The 13,084-nt window shown below is 36.5% G+C and overlaps 1 protein-coding gene across 1 annotated transcript in view; it reads left to right on the top strand.

The window, feature by feature from the left end:
* Nucleotides 1-1,198: 1,198 nt before the first annotated feature.
* Nucleotides 1,199-13,084, top strand: part of RTN1 (reticulon 1) — a 278,915-nt gene continuing 267,029 nt past the window's right edge. Inside the window, exon 1 of the mRNA XM_059915734.1 lies at nt 1,199-1,416. The gene's annotated coding sequence lies outside the window, so the exon portion shown is untranslated. The remainder of the gene's footprint in view (nt 1,417-13,084) is intronic.

The raw sequence follows: 13,084 nt of genomic DNA, 5'->3' as shown, positions 1-13,084 counted from the left end.
ATGTCAAGGCGGCCAGACGGCCGGAACAGGCCCTGATGCCCCCCGCGCGCCCTTGGTCCTGCGGCCCGCCACCGCCGCCCTCCAGGAGTGTAGCTGACTACAGCCCGAAGCCGCTGAGCGCAGAGCGAGCCGAATGGAAGGACAGCGCAGGCCAACGTAACGCCCTGGTGCCCTTCAGAGAAGACATAGGACCTCCAAGGGTCTTCTTGTCGTTCGTCGACAGGCTTTTGAGGGCCGTTTAAGTATTCCAAAGTGTACAGGAGGCCAAAAAATTTTACAAAATAAAATTTAAAGAGGGAAAGGAAAGAACTTTTGAAAGAGTGGGCAGAGGGGCTGAGAAATGAATGAACTTAGGCAAATCAAAGTAACTGCAGGTCTCGTTTCATTTTCTAGATCTGCGCTGTCCCACATGGCAACCACTAGCCACAGCCACGTGAAATGTGACTAGTCCGAATTGAGTTGTGCTGTGAAACACACATGGTATTTTGAAGACCTAGCATGAAAAAAATATGTATTGATTACATGTTGAAATGATGTTTTTTGATATATTGGTTTAAATTAAAATGCCTTATTAAAATTACTGTTTCTTTTTACTTTTTAAAAGCGGCGATTAGGAAATTTTAAATTACATATGATTTCTATTATATTTCTGTTGGAGAGCACTACTGTATGTTTTGAGGTTAAGTTGATTTGTGTAGAATATTTGTGACGTTCAGTTCATGCAAGTGCCCTTTTCCGTCACCAGATGGCTGCCTCATTCAATAGACTATAGTTTAAAACAGCTGTCTCATGAAAAATATGAGTGCAGATTTTTAAATATATTTTCATTGCAAATATTTTATCTGTAATATTGACTGTTTATAAACATACATAAAGAAAAAATAATTTTATGTGTACTTTTTTTATTTCACAGGAATTTCAGTTTCTGTCATTAATTAGTTAAAAATTAATTAAAATATTTATGGTTTAAGGGTTTAAAAAAAGGACCAGAAAAATCTGACTCATATTTGTACTTTTAGTATTATCTTCTCTGAAAATCTAGTTGAACAAGATGACCTGTCTGGGTAAATTTTCATCTTAGACTGTAAAAACTAGATAACAATAGTTTAGAAATTTAAACTTTTAAATTAAATTAAGAAATTGGATCAGAAATCAATTAGGTGAATTATCTACATCAAGCTTCTCATTTTGGGAGATGCAACTCTTGCATAAAAGTATAGAGATTATCTACTTTGATATTGTTAGAAGTTTTTATTATGACTTTCCTAACCAGTAAAGGACTAGGAGAAAGCTAACATAGTTTTCTTTATATTATATAAATGAGTAATTTTAAGAATGTTATTTCCAGGTAAAGCTCAAGGATTTGGTCAGCAACTGAGTCAGAGTTCCTGTATAGCTGTGGACTGATAACCATTGGTGAGTTGCCAAACTAAAGCCCTTGTCCTAGTAATTCTTAAAGGAAGAATTGCCTGTTAGCGTATTCTAGATGGTATTTGGAGCAAAAGGTGATTACAGTTAAAACCAGAGAGAGCATACAGAATCAGTGACCATTCTTGTTAATCTCCTTTTCTCATTTTAAAGCTTCTTTATGATATGGTTTTATGTGTCTGTACCAGAAACAATAGAAGTAGAAGCCACTAAAAGTCAAGCAAAGTAAAACATTCTAAGTGAAATAAGACTTCATTTCATTCATCAGTCTGTTCATACTCCTAGACAAAGGCCAAAACATATAAATTTAAATCTACTTTATTTATGGATAAAGGTATCTTGAACCTGAAAACAATTGGGAAGCTATCTTACCACTGATTATGGCACACTTACCGTGTCACCACCTGAATTAAAGAGGAATTACTTAATCAAAATAGAGGTGACTATAGACCTAAATAAGAAAATCTTTCTTTATTAAAATCTTTTGAATAGATGGCTAAATTGCTTTCCCCCAAAGCCCTATTCTTATTGGTAGAGAACAGTGGAGACATCTAATTACAGTTTGGCTTTGTAATGTCTTCAAGTTTAATTCCAGAGAACCAAAAGTCTGGAGATTTCAAATACTAATTTAATTTTTATATTCTTGTTGACATTTGATCCTTATGCAAATGAGTACTTTCCAGTTAATGATTTTATTAGATTATCTGTGAAAATTTGCTGTCACATGTTTAAATTTGATATATCATGAAAACATGAAGGCAGCACAACTTAGGGTTTACTTTGGCAGTGGAAGAGATAATTTTGTGGTGCATATAAAGTCATCAGCAGGGGCCCTCTTATTACTCATGTCTGGCAATGAATATATATTATTCAATTAAAAAGTAGGAATTATCCTGAAATAAAACTTTAATTAGACCAACAGAATGCTATTTCTAATGTCTATCTAAAAAAGTTAAATAATCTTTATCCATGATTTGTTGACATATAATTAATGCACAAGCTTTTCTTAAAAGACAGCCAGAATGGAATTGTAAAAAGATACTCCACTTCAGACAACATAACCTCCTTATTTTACCTTCCTAATTCTATTTGTATTTAGCTTTATGGTAGCAAATTGAAGGATAGTGAATTTAAGAAGGGATGGTAGTCTTAATTCGCTAGAGAGCTGACCAGTTCTTTGTGTGGGAGAATTCTTTCCTCTACCTCCTTTCTTTTGTGTCTTTTATTTATTTATTATACCTGAGGCTCAGAAAGTTGATTGTATTCCTCAGATCACAGCACATTATCATCATTTGTCTATATAAGGCCCTTGTTTTATTTTATATCCAGTTCCACCCCCATCCCAATAATAGGCATACATTTGATGTTTCTTATAAACCTTGAGTTGTGCATCTATCTTTGAAAAACAGGCAGTACTGTTTTGTGTGTCTGTATTTTTTATTTATAAAAAGTTACTGTGCTATAAATTGTATTTTGATTCTCTTTCATTCAGTGCTATTTTAGGATCTGTCCTTGTTTCTGTATGTTCATGTAGTTCATTGTTTCTGTATTATGCACATTATTCCATAATATATATCTACCATGTTTTATCTTTCATTTGTTGCCCTAGTAATGGGCACCTATTTTGACTACAATAAACAATAGGGTATTGAACAGCCTTGAAATTGTTTTCTTAAGGACATTTTCTCTGGGGTATATGCCAGGAATAGAATTATTGGGCAAAAGGCAAACATATACTTCACTAGATATCATCTGATAACTTTCCAGAATGGCTGTCCCAGATTTCCCTCCCACCAGTAGTGCTTGAGAATTCTCATTCCCCTTTTTGGGGAAATATAATTAAAACCAAAATCTCCTGGCCACCCAGAAAACCTCTCCACAAAGGTAGAAGGGAAAGAAAACAGTTTTATTACTGAATAAACATTAAACCAGAATATGATTCATATCACAGGCAATCCCCTGAAGAGATGGAAGACAGAAAGAAACCTAACCCTTTTATATAGCCAAGCAGATACAACCCATCCCATACATGTTCTCAAATGATAACTAGGCCTTAAACAAGAGGACGTGACATAGAGAATGGACTTGAGGACACGGGGAGGGGGAAGGGTAAGCTGGGACAAAGTGAGAGAGTAGCATGGACATATATACACTACCAACTGTAAAATAGATAGCTAGTGGGAAGCAGCTACATAGCACAGGGAGATCAGCTCTGTGCTTTATGACCACCTAGAGGGGTGGGATAGGGAGGGTGGGAGGGAGATGCAAGAGGGAGGGGATATGGGGATATATGTATATGTATAGCTGATTCACTTTGTTATGCAGCAGAAATGAACACAGCATTGTAAAGCAATTATACTCCAATAAAGATGTTAAAAAAATAATGATATACTGCAAAGGTGGGGGAGGAGCAAAAACACAGGCCGTATTAAATAGAAGGTCAGGGGGCAGCCAGCACATTCACTAACCCCAGTTCTCGTTTGTAATAGGGGAAAAATCTCCCAACCATGATATCTGATCAAATTCCTCCCTCCACACTTCCCCTCCCCCCAATACCTTACCATCCTGCCTTCCTTAATAATTCTATCAAGTTCTTTTAGCCAGAAACCCCCTTATCCTTGATGTTTCCTCTTAGCAATTTTTTTTTTATCCACTGACCCCTCTTTACCTTGCTCCTTGGCTGTAAGTCCCCACTTGTCCTTGTTGTATTCAGAATGGAGCTCTATACTCATGTTGCTCTTCCCCTATTACAATAGTTCCTGCATAAAATTTACCTTCACCACTTTAATTTCTGTCTGGCTCTGGTTTTCTTTGACACTATCTTCCTTGATGATTCCATTTCAAAAAGATGGCTCCCAGGTCCTTGAGAAAGACATTCCTGGGTTATAAAGTTGGCAAGAGGCTTAGGTTTTTAAAAGGGACAAAGAAAGAATTCGCAATTACAAGTATTCTAAAGAAATGCTCTGAAAGAAAATGAGGAGAGAAGAGTCTCTTTACCATTTTTATACCAGGGAAAATTAAAATTTTTTTCTTTTTGGATTTGTATTTACCCTTACACCTATATCTTTGCTGAATGTTTAATGTCTGCCTCCACCACTACGCTTTGAGCTCTGTGAGGGCAGGAATCACGTCTCTCTCATTTCCCGTTGTGTTTCCAGCATCTACCTTAGTGGCTGTCACATAGCAAGTGCTCAAGAAAGATTTGTGGAATGTATGAATACCAAGTAATATGCCAAGGGCTTTATATGAACAATCTCTTATTTTGATCACTTTGGTGTATTAGGCCTCTAGAACACACCCATAGAATCCTATCCCTCCTTCACTTTTGTTGGGAAAGCAAGAGTTAGCAAATAATTTTTTTTGTCTGCAAATTTACAGGAAATCCAAGTTTCCTCCACTTTATGCAAACTAAATACTATATGAAGATTGTGATTTATAAAACCCCAATTGATAATGATAGTTTACCCTAAATGTCCAGCTCCTTTCTCTGGAAGATAGTAGTGTCTCTCCAAAATTCAAGTCCATGTGGAACCTCACAATATGACCTTATTTAGATTTAGGTTCTTCACAGACGTAATTAATTAAGATGCGGTCATACTGGATTAGAGTAGCCCCTAAATCCAATGACTGTGTCCTTATAAGGATGCCATGTGAAGACACGACACAGAGAGAAAATCATGTGAAGACAGAAGCAGAGATTGCGGGCATGCACCTGCAAGCCAAGGAATGCCAAGGATAGCTGGCAAACACCAGAACCCAGGAAGAGGCAAAGAAGGACTCTTTCTGAGAACCTTCAGAGAGAGCATGACCTTGCCCACACCTTGATTTCAGACTTCTAGCCTTCAGAGCTGTGAGAGAGTAAGTTTCTGCTTTAAACCACCCAGTTTGTGGTAATTTGTTATAGCAGCTCTAGGAAATAATTGTAGGTACTGTTAGGAAGGGGAAAGTATCTTGCCCAAAGTTATACATACAGGAAAGGATCCAAAGCCGAGCTTGATCAAAGAGCCAGAAATAAGATTAGAGTTGAGGGCAGAGCCGAGTTTGAGCCAGGCAGAGACAAGAAGAGTGTAGCCAGACTTTTCTGCCCCACCTCTGGTATGAGGCAGGTTAAATCATACTAACATCCCTATATACACTTTGACCATCCCGTTGTCTTTCCTAATTCCTGCCCCAGTTGGTCCAGCTCCTCTCCTTCTCTCTATTTCTAACACTAGTGCCTTAGTTCAGGGTGTGAAATTTTTTTTTACCAATAGCCTCTAAATTATTTTCCAGCCACTAATCTTTGTCCACTAGCCAATCTTCCTCATTACCTCCACGGTTATGGTCTTAAAAAACAGATCTGGTAAAGTCATGCTTTAACAGACCCCCCATGCATCATCCTTTACATGTGTGTTCATTTGTGCATTCATTAATTCAGCAAATATTTATTGAACTTCCACTGTGAGCCAAGCACTCTTCTAGACACTAGAGATACAGTTAGTGAACAAAATAGCTTAAAATATCTATCTTTATGTAGCTTGCATTCTAATGCAGAAAAGACAAATAAATAAAATGTATAGCAGGTTAGCTAGAGATAAGTGTTAAGAAGAAAAGTAAAGAAGAGAAAGGAGATAAGAAGTGTGTGTGTGTGTTTATGCAATTTCAAATTGGATGTCCAGGGAAGGCCACTGTCAGTAGATGATATCTGAGTAATGACTGGAAGGAGGCGAGGCATAAGTCATGATGATGTCTGGGGAAGACTATACAGGATTGGATGTGGGGTATGAAAAAACGAGAGGATGATTCCAAGGCTTTGACCTGAGCAGTTGTAGAAAAGACATGGCATTTTCTGAAAAGGGAAAGCTGCAAATGAAACAGGTTTTAGGGGTGGGAGGATATTAAAGCATAGACTTGGATATTTTAGGTTGAAGATTCCTATTAGAAATGCAAGTAGAGAAGCTAAGTAAGAAGTTGGACTTACGAGTCTGGAGTCCAGGAGAGAGATCCAGGCTGGAAATACAAATTTCATCAGCCTGAAGATGGTATTTAAAGTCATTAGACTGGATTAAACTTCCAAAAGAGTAGGTGTGGGTAGAAAAGAGAAGAGGTTGAAAGATTAAGCTGTGGGACACTTGAATACTTAAGTTAAGAGAGATGAGAAAGAACAACCAAAGACTAAGAATCTTAGCCAAAAAAATGGGAGGAAAACCGGGAAAGTATGGTGTTCTAGAGCCAAATGAAGAAAATTGAGTAACGATAGGTCAAGGAAGATGAAGCCTGAGAATTGAGGTCATTGATGCTACCAAAAAGGACAGTTTCTAAGGAGTGGGTTCAAGAAGAATGGAAGGAGAGAAATTGGAGAACATGAGTATTACAGAAAACTCTTTTAAGGAGTTTTGCTATAAAAGGAAGAAGAGAAATGGGGGCATAAGCTAGAGGAGAAGTAGGGTCAATGAAGATATTTTTCAAGTTGGGAGAATAACAGCATGCTTTTAGGCTAATGAGAATGATCCAGTGGGGACCAAAAAGTATCCAGGAGATAGAGGGAGAATTGTTACAGCAACATCCTTGAGGAGTTGAGAGAAGGTGGGTGCACACAGGTCACAGGGTTAGCCCTAGCTAAGAGCTTGGACAGGAGATCAGGTACAGTGGATTTGTACAGAAGCAGGTGGGTAGGTATATGTGGTGGTAGAGGTGTGTAGAAGCCTTCTTTTCATGGTTTCAGTTTTCTCAGTGAAGTAGAAAGAAGGTCATCTGAGAGTAAGAATTTGGAAAGATGTTGAGGTTTGATGAGAGATGAAAAAGTATGATGTAATGATCCAGGTTAGTGAGTGGACTAGGGCAACAGTGTATGATTGCCTAACAGCGTTACTTTCTTATGAGTTTAGTGATCAGGAGTGTAAGTGATACTTGTCAGTATGGTTGTGATTTTCCTCCATCCACAGTCAGCTCTGTGGCTGCTAGCATGGAAGATAAGAAGAGTTGAATTTGGCCAGATATATGCAGCAAAGTGAAAGAGGGCGGATAGCTTGAGAGTGTATTCACAGGAAGGTTAATAGTGTTTGACCTTGGAATTTAAGCTGGGTGTGGAAGGAAGTGACTTCATGAGGAAGGTAAGGGGATAAGAGTGGTAGGATCTATGGATTATGAATACCAGTGGGGCCACACAAGAAAATGCCCAATTTTTAGCACTTCATAAAATACAAGCTCAAATTACCTCTTGCTTCCTCAATCCCACACCCCACTTGGCAGCAATTCCTCCATCCACACCAAACATATTTCCGGAGTATTGCAAGGAATACAATACACATTACCCTTTTTTACCTACTAGTTCCTAGGCCTCAAATGCTTTTTTCCCCTTCCTGCCTACCTTATCCTACAAATCCCTTTCAACACCTTCACTCAATACCCCAGCAGAGTAAGCTGTTCTCTCTTCCCAACTTGCACCCAGGTCTTGGTTCATGCTTCCATTACAGATATAGCACATTTATCTACGGTGAGTCTCTTCAACCAGACTGTGATCTTTATGAGTCAGGGCTACATCTCATTCATCCTTGCATTTCTGTAGATAATAACAAAGTAGAAACCTAAAAATAATGCCTGAATGAATAAATGAATGAATGAATACCACCAGGCTAAAGAACCACCACCTTAGTCTAAACCAAAATAGACTGCAAACCTATTGTTTGCAAACCTATCCAATTATTAGAATCAGTTGTAGAATGTTTTTAAGATTCTAAGGACATATCCCAGGGAATACCATTCAGTAGGTTTAGAGTAAGGTTCACAAATTATGTTTTAAAAAGTTTTCCAGATGCTGTTAGTAATCAGTCATGTTGAGATACCTTAGCTAATTATCAAGCTCTAACTAGAAGCTGATTCGATGATGAAGAAATTAGCTTCTATATCTCTTTATTTTCCTTAGAAAAAATACAAGCATCCTTGGTAAAAATGTCCATTATCCCACTGTCCTTTCTCCAAAAAACTGGTAAAAAAATTAACACTAAGATGATAGTTAACACTAAGAATTGATAGTATAATACTTCTCCCAGGAAAAGATTCCTCTTGTGGCACAATTTTAGGTTTCTGGAAAAAAAATTCTTTTGGCAAGGGAGTTTATTAACCTGGAATCTTTTTGATGTTAAGTGAAGAAAATACAATTCAAATGTTTAAGAAAACTGAAAAAAATTGACCTTCACAAGCAACAGGTCAAGTGTCCAGGGGTAGGAATAGGTTTAGGCAAAGCTACACATCCAGGATTCATTCAAATGAAAATATCTGGACTCAGTTTCTTCATGACTCTGATCTATTTTAATCAGCTTCATTTTCAGAGAGGAGCATCTCCACATAGTGCCATCTGCCAGCTTAAGGACCCTAATGGAAAGAGGGGGCCTTTTTCCTACCAGTTTCAACACAAGTTCTGGTATTCAAGCCTGATTGGCCTAACTTGGGTCATATGCTCAACTGGAATGCTCTGATTGGCCTGGGCTGAGGGGTGGGGTCAGGTCCACCAGAATCTCAGGTGTACTGTAAGAAGAGAGTTGATACCTTGAAGGAAAATTGAGGTGTTCTTACCAGAATGTTGAATGCTGGGAAGGCAAAACCAGCAGATGTGCACTGTAGAGAGAGTGGCTGTCCCCACAACCTTTATATCACAATGTGTAGGTAAGCATTACCCCCACATACACCAAACCAGGGCTGCTTTGACTTTGTATAGATTTATCCTCATTTCTTTTCCATCTGTAGTATTTTACAGTAAAATATTTGAGAAGTTAAGAGAGCAAATGTGAGACCCCACCCCCCTTCCCCACCCCCAGTCTACTGCAGGAGATTTGCTCCTGATTTCATCTGTTGGTGCCCCCAGATTAGTGGGAGGCAGCAATTTTGCCTAAGTGAATCACCTGAATAGACCCAAATTTTCCATCGAGTGCGCTCTAGCAAGATCTAGTGGGAACAGGGGATGTTAGTGAGCCTTTCTCTACAGATACACAATGATTCTCCCAATGACTTTTCCAGTATTAAAGCTGATATTTTAATCTCCAGTTATCTGTCTCATGTCTATTTCCCAGTTGGTTCCAAGCTTGGGAAGGAAAGAAAGAGGTATTATTTATTTGCTTTTTAAAGCCTAATTCTATAGTTTGGGTTAAGTGTACTTTTGTATAATCCAAATGTTTGTAATTTAAAATGAATATTGACACTGGAAAAAAAAAGAGTATTCCATTAGTCAGAATGCGGAACTCTTTTTTCATTTTGGGAAAATGAAAGTTTGCTATACTGTTACTACAGGCCTACCTCTTAGCCACATGTACACAAAGATGACAGTATCTGTAGAAATTAGAGCCAGCCTACATAGAAACACTTGATTTGCTTTACAAACCATGGCTAAAGTACACATCTGTTCACTTGACAAGAGATCTTGGAAAAAGATGTAACACTGTTATTAAATACAGAGAACTCTGAGACAGTTACTAGTTGTGGCCAGCACCATTTTGCTAGCTATGCTAGAATGATCATTATATGAGCCAACCTGCAAACACAACACCTGAATAGAAGCAGAATTTTAATTGTGCAAATACAAGATGAATACCAAGCTGAACATTAGATTATAATTAACTTTAAATGACCCTCTTAAATCAGATACAGGACCTCAAAAATAAGCCATTCATGCCCTTGAAAACATTAGTAACATACGGTAAAAGTAAATACATATATAATGTTAATGTCTCATATGTATTTTCATTTGTATATATGTATTTATACATATACTGAAGAATTTTACCTAAGATAGTGGATTTTGTATCAGAGTTATCAGAGTTTAAAAATTTTTGTGCTTATGAGACCTTGGCCATTTAATTCACCTTTTGTCTTAAAACAGAGTCACATTAAAAATCGTCCCAGATACTCTTTATTTAAAAGATATGTTAGCAATCTTTCAGTTTAATTTAAAAAATCCCTATTGACAGAATGTTTACCCCTAAGCCTGACCTAAATCTGAAATGCTATAGACTCTACCTTTTTTTGTCTGTTTTCATCTTCAGTGAAGACAGCTACTGACCCCCATATTAAAAAGTTTGTATTCTAGATCAACCCTGTTCAGTAGAAATAAAATGTGGGCCATATATGTAATTTTATTTTAAAAATATTTATTGATTGATTGATTTAATGATTTACTTATTTATTATTGAAGTATAGTTGATTTACAATATTATATTAGTTTTTGCACAACATAGTGATTCAATATTTTTATAGATTATACTCCATTTAAAGTTATTACAAAATAATGGCTATATTTCCCTGTGCTGTGCAATATATCCTTTTTGCTTATCTATTTCATACATAGTACTTTGTATCTCTTAATCTCATATGCATATATGTAATTTTAAATGTTCTATTAGCCATAGTAAAAAAGTAAAACAAACAGGTAAAATTAATGTTTTTACAGTATTTAAAAAATCACATTTATTATCATCAGAAAAGTCTTTTTTTTTAATTGAGGTATAATTGACATACATTATATTAGTCTCAGGTGTACAATGTAATGATTTGATATTTGTATATATTGTGAAATGATCACCTCAGTAAGTCTAGTTGATATCCATCACCATACTTAGTTACAGAATTTTTTTCTTTTGATGAGAACTTTTAAGATTTACTCTTTTAGCAACTTTCAAATATGCAATACAGCATTATTAACTATAGTTGCCATGCTGCACATTACTTCCTCATGACTTATTTACTTTATAACTGGAAGTTTGTATCTTTTGATTCCATTTACCCTTTCATCACTCCTCCCCCAACCTCCACCTCTGGCAACCACCAATCTGTTCCCTGTATCTGTGAGCTTGGTTTTCTTTTATTGTTTTTTGTTTTTGATTCCATATGTAAGTGAGATCATACAGTATTTGTCTCTCTCTGTCTGACTTATTTCGCTCAGCATAATGCCTCAAGGTCAATCCATGTTGTCACAAATGGTAAGATTTTATTCTTTTTCTTGGCTGAGTTTTACATATGTATATATATATCTCACATTTTTCTTTATCCATTCATCTATCAGTGGACACATCGGTTGTTTCCATATCTTGGCTCTTGTAAATAATGCTGCAATGAATCTGGGGGTCCATATATCTTTTCAAGCTAGTGTTTTTGTTCTCTTCAGACAAATACCCAGAAGTGGAATTGCTGGATCAAATGGTAGTTCTAGTTTTAATTTTTTGAGGAACCTCTATACTGTTTTCCACAATGGCTGCATCAATTTACATTCCCATCAACAGTGCTCAAGACTTCCCTTTTTGCCATATCCTTGACAACACATATTTCTTGTCTTTTTGATGATAGCCATTCTGATAGGTGTGAGGTGGTATCTCATTGTGGTTTTGATTTGCATTTCCCTGATGGTTACTGATGTTAAGCATCTTTTCATGTGTCTGTTGGCCATCTCTATGTCTTCTTTGGAAAAATGTCTATTCAGATCCTCTGCCCATATTTTAATTGAATTATTTGGTTTCTTTGCTATTCAGCTGTATGAGTCCTTTATGTATTTTGAATATTAACCCCTTATCATACATATGATTTACAAATATTTTCTCCCATTTAGTATGTTGCCTTTTCATTTTGTTGATGGTTCCCTTTACTGTGCAGATGAAATTAATCTTAATCATATTTTTTAACCCAACATATCAAAATATTTTCATTTCAACATCTAATCAATATAAAACATCATTAATGAGTGATTTTACATTCTTTCTTTCATATGAAATTTTCAAAATCCAGTGTATATTTTATCCTTGCAGTATATCTAAATTCAGACTAGCCACATTTCAAGTGCTCATAGACACACCTGTGAATAGTGGCTACCATATTCAAATGTGCAATTCTAAATGATTGTTTTTAATTTTTTAATTTAGAATTTAGGTAAATATTAAACTTAGGTTTGGCTGCAGTGAAAGAAGACACAAAATAATCATGGCTTTATAAATATAGAAGTTTATTTCTCTCTTATACGAAGTTGGGAAATAGTGGTCTGGGATTAGTAAGGTGTCAGGGACCCAGCTTTTTTATCTTGTTGCTTTGCTTTGTACGGCCTCTATTAATAAGATCACCTCATGGTCTAAGATGCTTGCAGCAGAGAGGAGGAAAGAGAAGGCGGAAATTTTATATGATAGTCATATACCATCAGCCAGAACTTAGTCACAAGTCCACAGATAGCTGCAATGGGATGGATGAAAATTTTAATGTTAATTTAACGTAGCCCTATATCCATCTTAAAATTGGAGATTTTACTACTGTAGAAGAAAAGGAAATGGATAATGAGGGGAACCCAGTAGTCTTTATTTCAAGAGGGTCTTTGAAAACTCAATAGATTTTTGAGGAGATTGTCTTGAATATACTCATCACTGTTTGGAAGTGTAACAAGACATCTTTAGGGTTATATCTACTTCAATAGAATTTACCAACAAATTTGTTAATTTACTGGGAAATCTACTGACATTTAACATTCCAGAAGATAGAGATGCAAATGGGTTGTGTGACCTTAGAACTATAACAGTACGGTGTGTAACATTCAGAGAGGCTTCTGCTACAGTAAAAAGGTCCCCTTGGTCTTGGCTTATAACCAGATCGCTTGAGATGCCTTTTCTTATTCCAGCTTCCCAATCTTATATTCATACATGCACATATT

Source organism: Balaenoptera ricei, chromosome 2 (genome assembly GCF_028023285.1).
Source record: "Balaenoptera ricei isolate mBalRic1 chromosome 2, mBalRic1.hap2, whole genome shotgun sequence".
In the NCBI taxonomy this organism is placed as follows: Eukaryota; Metazoa; Chordata; class Mammalia; order Artiodactyla; family Balaenopteridae; genus Balaenoptera; species Balaenoptera ricei.
The sequence above is the reverse complement of the archived record's forward strand: the minus strand, read 5'-3'. Positions and strand labels throughout refer to the sequence as shown.